Raw genomic sequence first — 9,550 nt, forward strand, 5'->3', positions numbered from 1 at the left:
GTTTACAGAGAGTTTTCACTTGTTCCTAACTTGGTATTTTCTCTCCTTAATAGCTCTATGCACAATGCAGCAAGGGTTTCAGTTACATAAATCAATGGTCTGTTGTAGTTAACTTTTATTTGCAGCCTCTGACAAGAAAGAACATCAAGTTCTCTGCTAATATTCCTGTAGAGAATAGCACAGGCTGCTTTTTCCTTCTGCCCTGAGTTAATCTAAAATATTGCCACTTGCTGAGAAACGTTACTTTTCCATTAACATGGTTCTGTCCATTGTACTGTACTTATTTAAAGAACTAAAGGGCTGACTAATCACAAGCCTGATTATTCATACTCTAGAGTTACTTGCATGGTTTTACAATTTTGAAAGGGTAAGTCCATTGGGTGTAACCCACTCTACACTTTTTAGATTATAAGGAAGGACCACATAGAGATGACTGCATTTCCAAAATGTAGCCAACAGTAAAGCCCAGAGCACATATGCTATGTCTTATGTGAAGCTTCCCCAGAAATCTGGGAGAGATTAAGACTTAATATCACTTGTAGTTTCCAGGGATTACTAACTTTCACAGACAAAGCAGTATCCTTTAATGTGATGGTGGTATAGCAATACCAAATCCATTGAAATATCAACATTATGATATACATAGATATAATTAGCTAGTATATCTTAACATGTTAACAGGGAAGATTTTTTTTTTTGTTTTCCTTTGTTAGAAGAAAGCCTGAAGTCTGAAAGACAGACAATGCAAGCCTGACATTTATATAGCTCTAATCTTGCCAGTGCTGGAGTTGCATATGTAGTATGAAGTTACTACCAAACACTAGAAGGACAATGAGCAGCAAGAGACTTATGAATTCAGAGTCCATCTGACAGAAGGATGTGGAGTGCTTTATAAGAGAAAATAGAAAGCAGGCTTCGAGAGCTTATCCCTGAAGTTGGTGGCATCCTCTGTCACCCATGATCCCTGCAATGGCCCCTTTAAAGAACTCAAGTATTAACTCAGACCACAAAGAGGGTTTTCATTTTGCTTTTCAACTCAGCAAGCAGTTTAGCAACCAGAACACCCAGCTGCCCATTTCAATATGCTCTATTGAATCCAGAAACCCACTGGGGTTTGTTTTACTCTGAATGAATACTACAGAGGTTATAGATTTGATTTCAATTACCATTAACTGGATGTAAAACAGGACATTAACCTTTTACTGCAGAATTTATAGTGGCAGCTCTCTATGCATAATAGGAACCCTCACATTTGATCCATAGGATCATTTTGCATTTTCAAACACTTATGCAGGAAAAAGCTGGGTTGGCGTACTCTGCTTGCTGAAAATTCAGGCAAACAGCAGGCTGTATTTTCCATGCGTGTCCATTACCATGGAGTTTCAATTTAAATTTTACCCATTAAATTTTCCAGCACTGAAGTTAAATTCTAGGACCTTTTCAAAATCTCCCTGCTTGGGAGATTCACAACACTGCTGATCCCAATTCCATGGTAAAAAATCCTGGAAGGACTGAGTTTTTCAATCATCTCTGCATAAAAAGAATATTGTACTTCCTGATCCTTAAATGCATAAAACAGATGGGGGAAAAAAAGTATTTGGAAACATTCAAAAAGTTGACCTGTACATCTTTAAGTGAACTAATTATTAGTAGTGCTAAAAACATTCAATCCCATAGAAACCAGCACTAGGTAATGCTGTACAGCATCCAAATTTGTGTGAAAACCCTGAAACTCCTCTTAGATTGAGGATCTTTACTTTTAGAGCTGAAAGAACCAAGATCAAGAGACAACCCAGTTGGACTTCAGAGAAAGATGTTTCATTCTCAAATTACAATCTCAGTTCACCTGCTCAGTCATAGACTAAGAGAGATAGTCAGAGTCCCGAGAGATATTATAGATGCACAGCTGGATGTAAGAGCAATTATGGGATTTCCAGGTTAACAATGCCAAAGCCATTGTCTTCACTTACTGAGAGTAAAATTGATCTACTGAACTCCTCTTAAGTCATTGTCTCCTCATAAGAGTGTTTGGACAGTTTAATTCTATACAGTAGGTTTTGCTTTTCAATTTTAGCATGTTCATAACTCTTGCTGACATTTATCAGATTTGGATCAAGGGGAATACTCCCATCATAGTTCAGTTTTCTTTGTGGATTCACATCCCACATAAAAAAAATTCCATTTAAAAAGCTCCTCCTGTGCAATTAAGTGATCTTACATCATCATAAGATGACTATTTTTATTCTTGGATGAGTATCATGGCTATTAAAATATACATTTCTGTGACAGTACAATCCACAACAGAATATATTGAATTATCAAGAGTATTTTAAAGCCTAATGCCAAGAGAGAGGCTAAGGACAAATAGAAGGGGAGCAGAGGGGGGTAAAGACAAAACAGAAGCAGCCACATGTCAAGCCAAGCACCCACGGTGGGGCAGAGCAGGCCCCAACAGGTGCGTTACAGCCAGTTTAGCTGATGCACATGGCTTGCAGCACTGCCCTGCTTTGCATGACACACTGCCCCTGTGACTTGCAGCTTTCTACTTTCAGGTGGCAAGAAAGTAATTAGGCACCATAAGAAAACTTATTTTTCAAGTGTCATAGGCTGTAGTGTCTTTTACTACAAGGGAATCTGTATTTTGTGCAGCTTTGTCTATCCAGCAGTAAGTATCATGTGGATCCTACAGACATATGCATTTCACCAGAGACCTTTCTGAAAGCACCGTAACCAAATTATTTTCCAGGCTTGCATGAGTCTTTACAGCCAGACGCAGGAGTCAGTGAAAATTAAGAACTTTTTTTTAAAAAATACAATACATTTCACATTTTCAAAGAAAAGAGGAAGAGTTAAAGGAATTGACAGTGGCAGAAAGTAACTGGATAGTCAGGGCTAGGGGCTGGTTTTACATTTTTGACTGAGATAAAATCCTTGAGTTTGCACAATGGCTTTTAAGGGTCTTTTGGGAACACATGATTTATTATATTGTCTTATTTTGTCCCAGGGTGAGGAAGTAAAGAACTGTCAACATTTGAAGTACAGAAAGTTTGGGCCTGGTTCAATTCAAGCTGGTTTTCATTGTCCTCCAAACCTTAGAATGTTGTTTTGCACCATTTCTAATATTCATGAAAAACGTACCTTCAGTCAGAATTTAGGGTCATGTTGAAATGCATCTGATGAAGTTCTTCAGCTGAGAAGAACTTAAACACAACAGTCAGCATTTTTTTTTCAGCCAAGGCAAGGACATCTGGGCAGCAAGATGTCAAGTCTCTAAGCTTCCTTCTTATCTCAGAAAGCTTGATTTTGCACTGGTCAAGTTCTTCAGGCTGCCCTTGTGCTTCACCAGATTTTCTACCATCAGTGACAGTTGAGGTGCTACACGTTTATGTTATACCCAAATCCCCAGAGTTTTATTCCATATGCCTGGCATAGAACAACATGACTGACCTCCACACACAGAGTAACCATCCATGGCAGCTGGACCTAGATGATCTTTAAGGTCCCTTCTATCCATAACCATTCTATGATATAAAGGAATATGAAAAAGATTATGCTAATTTTGTCCTGTATCTTAATGCTGAGAAAGCATGCATTGAAGAATTACAAGACATGAGTTCTGTCTATGTCTCACATTAAAGGGTTACAGAATATTGTACATTTCCCCTTCTAGAAGAATGCTTAGGCTGTATTCCAGTTTTAGAGGACCTTTACCATTGAAATAGTAATATTAGTTCACCTGCATTTATTCTCTAACTTCTTCATAAACCAGAAGTTCACAATAAATGGGAGAGGAAATCCAGATCAGCTTAATTCATTACATAAAGAATGTTAATAATTTATTACTGCATCACCTAAGAGGTTGTTTAGATGCACAACAGTTAACCCATTAGCAAACAACAATCGTCATTTGCCCACGGAAAAACCCCAAACACAACGATTCAGTTATTGTCTGCAAAGAGATGCTCATTCCCCTTGCACTCCAGGATGTTGCATCAACACAGTACTTTGAAAAGGGAGGTGTGCCTGGCTATGGTTACATGATCACTCGAGTTAAACACCTCTGCATAATATTTTTGACACTCCCTTGCCTCTCTCCACTTTCCAGATTTGTTTTCAGATCAGTTTTTTGATTCTGCTACCATTCGGCAGCATAATTCTTGCTGTGAGCACAGGAGAGGTGGCAGGAATGAACCAGGAGGATGCAGAGACTTGAGTGGGCTGATCCCTTTCAACAGCAGCATAGCCTTAGGTCAAAGGTACCATGTAGCAACTGCCTGAGAGCAAAGGACCACAGGGCCCCTGCAGTAGTTCATTCACAGCCTGTACCTTTTACATGAGGTATCCTTCCAGCTCTGGATGGTCTCTCCTTCATTCCTTGAAAATGTACCTGCTTCCTCTGTTAAACTTGTCTCATTTCCTTATTCAGTCCCCAAAATCCTTTAGTCTTCCCAAGCTTGGACTTAAAAGGCTTCACCAGAATCCATTTCTCTGGGGAAAATTGCTCCCTGCAGTTTTCTCACAAGGAATTTGGGATGAGTTTTCTCTCTGTTTAGACCAAGGAGGCAAAGCAAACAAAATCAAATGTTGCTTTCAGTGGCCAACATGCTCATTGGCAGTTGTCTTGTGTCCCTTTTCTGTTTCTAGGCACATGAAATACATGGTAACAGTGCAATGAAAGACACCCAAGCATATACAGAGTTTGCAATATTAGAACAGAAATTCTACTTAGACAAAGTCCATAAAGCCTCAGAGTCAACAGTACCTAAAGAGGATGTACAATATCCTTAGCCTGGAAAATAAATACAGCTGCTTATCTCCAGACATAATGTAGACCAGGTTGGTGATGAGAGGAGCTGGCAGCGTAATGATTTATCTATAACAGTTTTCTAAAGGGTAAAAAACCCCAAACAACTGGCATTAAGAAACATGAGTTAAAAAATACATCTATTACCGTCAAGAAACTGCCAAGGGGAAAACTTTGAAAGTGTAGCAACAGAAAACAGCAAACCTTTGAAGAATTCAAAACATTATGTCCCAGCACTAAACTATTCTTATTCTTCACAGAAAGACAGTGTGCTGGTGGCTAAATGCCATGGTAAAATCTGGCATTTCTTCTAAGTCTACACGAGACACACCTCTGTTTCTAGGAGCAATGATGTCAAGACTGAAGTTTATTAAAAGGTGAAAAATGTTTTTATTAAAAACACTGCTGCCTGAGCTTTCTACATACTGGATGACCTTGAAAGTGCCTGAGTCATGGGCAGTTTGAGTTGCAATCTGAACAACCATCTTAAATCTTATACGTTGTCATGTTCTCATTATCTGGACTTTGTACTTTCCTACCATGGAAGGATTTTCTCATAAATTATACAGGAAATGAAGCAAAATGTAATTACGGTGCCCAACAGCTCCAAGGCAGATAGATAGCACAAGGCATGGAACACAGTTCAAGAGTCAGCTTTCAATAAATGTCACCTATTAGGAAGAACCTAAATGAAACATATATCACTAAGCCACCCACTTCTAAATTATGTCATTATCTCATCACTGGAATAAGCAGTTATAAGGTTACAGCAATTTCAAATAATCAGCTTTCAAGCAGATTTCTCAAAGGGACTTTCATCTTTGCTTTTACACATAACCGTTTGGGCTTTAACATATACTAGAAAATTCCATTATACTGTATTAAATTGAGTTATCCCAATGAAAACATCTCTAGTAAGGTTAACCCAGACATTTAATAATCCATTAGCACCCTCAATTTTTCAACAGAACAAATTTTCTCGTAATAGCTTTTTAGTCTCAAAAAGGAAAAGACACAGCTATCAAGCTTTTGAGTATTCTGAATTGATGTGATTCAGCTGAACAGAAGGAACACTAAAGTGATGAATAAAATCACATTTCTGCCCCTGACTTCAGTGGATGATCAGACCCACAGCCCTTACATTAACCATTCATAGCCTGGTTTTTAGAAAAGAGCACAGAATGTTCACATCTTCAAGGGAAAATCCTGTCTTAACCTATTTTTGCAGAGTAAGAATCTTGGATTTTTGCTTGTTTGGTTTCGGGGCTTCTCTGCATGCTTCTCAGTGCAAGAGTATTGTAAAAACAATGCAGCAATATAAAATAAAGTTTATCATCATGAAGTAAATACTAACAAAATCATAATATATATTTAAAATAGTCCTTTCTTCCAAGGCCCTCATGATAAAAAATACGTAAGTGTTATTTTGCTGCTGAATTAAATGTTATTATCAAGGTTGTGGAGGTCGGGTGTTTGAGACCAAAAGTTAAAAGAAAAACCTCAAAATCCAAGCAGTGTAAAGACTCTCTCAGATACTGTGGTAATGATCTTCTCCTTCCTGCCAGAACACACTGAACACATGCTGGTTTTTGTAAGTTTGTATATTGTGTTCACTGGTCTCATGGTATTTTTTATATGCCTCGTGGGTGAAATGTTTTGAGAAAGCCCTGTAATAGGCAGCACAGGCTTAGCTAAATTAACTCGGATATCTGAGATGGGCTATGAAGATGCATATAGACAGCTTCTAAGGCTCAGTTCATGCAAAGCAGTTTAAGTCTGATAACAGGATTGTGACTCACAACCCATCATTAATATTTAGCTTTTCATTAACATTGCACAACAGAATTAGTCTGATCATCTCCTTTTTGCTCTCCTTTCTAGTCTTTTCCTGTTTATGACATCATCACGAAATACTCTTCTAGTCACAAAATTTAGTTTTCACACATTTTTATGAAGCTATGTGTTTGTCTCAGTGTTTTAAGACATGCAGTTCTTTTCACAATTTAAAAATGTTTCCAAGGTGAAACCTAAATGCAGAAATTTTATAAATGAAATTAAATCAAATCTTTGTAGGTTTAATTAAATGAGTGTATTCCCTGAATACTCATAAATCATCTTATCTGTAAATAATACTGATTTGTTTGATTGGGTAACTGGTTTAAATGCCTAAAGAATTAAACTGAACCAACTCTGAGTTCTAGACTGTGCAATGTGTACCTATAGACAGACCTTTAAATTGGGATTCTAATTCAAAGCACACAAAAGTGAGTGAGAAAACAGAATCTCTGAAAGATGATGGTTCATCATCTAATTAGTTCTTACATAATGAGTACGCATTTCTAAAGGGATAACGTGTCAAACCATAGGTAAGAAAAGATGATGAAACCAAAGAAATTTGGGGAAAAAAAATCAGTGAAAGTGAGTTCTTATAAAAAGTTTTCTAGAAGTGAAAGGATTTTCCTTTGAGGTTTTGTTTCTGTTATCACACAGTGAATCTTCTTCCATCACAAACACAGATGTTCCCTGAAGTCTGCACAAATGCCAACAGCTCTTTGTCTTAATATCCATTCTGGTTGGACTTCTTTGTTAACGAAGATGGATTAGCAATTTATTAAGTAATGTTCCTGCATCTGCTGCTGGTCCTTAGCCTTTTTGTTCAATGTGATCCAAGTCATGTACTATACAAGATGAGGCTGAGGAAGGCAAAGAATACAATGAGTCCAGTGAGGAAACATGGTGAGGAGAGTATACTGCTTTTATTTGTAAAATAAATGTATATGTATTACGAATTTGATGCATTCAGGGATGAATAGGCTGAGGACCCCTTCATCTGCATGTGACAGTAGGCTAAGAGCGCTGGAAGCGAACAGGAATTTGATAGTCTGAATTAAATCTAATTAGTTTCACCATTAGAAATGATTTCCAGATCTGGAGAAAATAATAAAAGAAACCCCATCCGCACCCGTCATTACACATAAAAGCATAAATCACCATAGAGAACAATATTTCTAGGACAACTCACAGGACTTGGTATCTCCCTCTTTGCTGGAGGATTCTGGCAGTCAGGCAGCTAATTTGACCAATTTTCCTGCAGAGAGAGCAGAAAGCTCCACCATGTGGCCAAGTTGCTTCCTTGTACATTGCTGCTGTCGAGTTAGCTTTGGTAAATGTGTTTTATCTCTAATTAAATGTCGATTAGCCCTTGGGAAAGAAAACAAAACATTGGAAAAACAAACGTTGTTGTCAGCTGAACAAGAGGAAAGGCAGATCGTTTACTAGGACATATCCTGACCTGAGTATCTTTTTACAGCCATCACAACTTCATTTGGAAGGTTTGAAATGTTTTCCTTGGCCACTGGACTAGCAGCTCTGCCACTATTACAGTTCTTGAACTAGTAATTGGTGCAACTTGGGACTTCAGATACATGGCCCATTCAAATAGCATGGATTCGTACTGTTAATCTTTTGTTATTCCCCCTTTTTCTTTCCACTAACTAACTTGCCATACAATCGTGACAAGACACTTTCGGCTGAAAAACAACTCCAGATACAGTTGTGTATATCTAGTTTAATTCTGTAGCATAAGAGATGGCATAGGGAACCTGAGATAAGCCCAAGAACAAGTCCAAGTCATAGAAAATTGATTTGAAAGTACAGAAACAACTAAATCCCCATTTGAAGTCCAGATCAGCATTTAAAACTCAAAGACAGTGTTTTGGATTTGTTAATAGGAAATAATGAGCAATTCATTAGGGACAAAAAAGAGAACCTATCTAACATGCAAAATACTTTTATTATCTTCCTTCCTCTCTGAGATATATGGACTGCATCACTTTTTCACCAAGGGTTCTTCTTTTTCTTTACTTTAACATCAGAAATTTTAAAATCAGAAATTAAGGGATAGAATGTTTTTAAATTTATCCTTTTTGATTAAGTCTTCAGTGAACTTTTCAAGCACTACTTTTTCAGTATAACATAAATATTCCATGCCACATTAAATGCTGAGTATCTGCAGATTACTAGAGAAATGAGTATTATTGTTATTAACACTTATCATCAGAAAACTTGAAGGGATATTTAGGCTCTGACTCAAAGCCTACTAAAGATTTTGTGCAGTTTTTCCTGTGCTTTCTAAGGACTTTGAAAATGTTATAGTGGGACCAAGTATGCTGCCTGACCAATTTGGTGGCCTTCTATGATGGGGCTACAGAACTGATGGACAGGAGTAGAGCAGTTGATGTCATCTACCTGGACCTGTGCAAAGCGTTCGACACTGTCCCACACGACATCCTTGTCTCTAAATTGGAGAGACATCAATTTGATGGATGGACCACTCGGTGGATAAAGAACTGGCTGGATGGCCGCACACAAAGAGTTGTGGTCAATGGCTCAATGTCCGGCTGGAGACCAGTAACGAGTGGTGTCCCTCAGGGATCGGGGTTGGGACCGGTCTTGTTCAACATCTTTGTCGCTGACATGGACAGTGGGATTGAGTGCGCCCTCAGCAAGTTTGCCGATGACACCAAGCTGTGTGGTTCGGTTGATACCCTGGAGGGAAGGAATGCCATCCAGAGGGACCTTGACACACTTGTGAGGTGGGCTGATGCCAACCTCATGAAGTTTAACCATGCCAAGTGCAAGGTCCTACACCTGGGTGGGAGCAATCCCAGGCACAGCTACAGGTTGGGCAGAGAAGAGATTCAGAGCAGCCCTGCGGAGAAGGACTTGGGGTGTTGGTTGATGAGA

The sequence above is a fragment of the Pezoporus wallicus genome, unplaced genomic scaffold (genome assembly GCF_028554395.1).
Source record: "Pezoporus wallicus isolate ANWC-B61680 ecotype Strahan unplaced genomic scaffold, APGP_CSIRO_Pwel_v1 contig_3952, whole genome shotgun sequence".
NCBI classification, from domain to species: Eukaryota; Metazoa; Chordata; class Aves; order Psittaciformes; family Psittacidae; genus Pezoporus; species Pezoporus wallicus.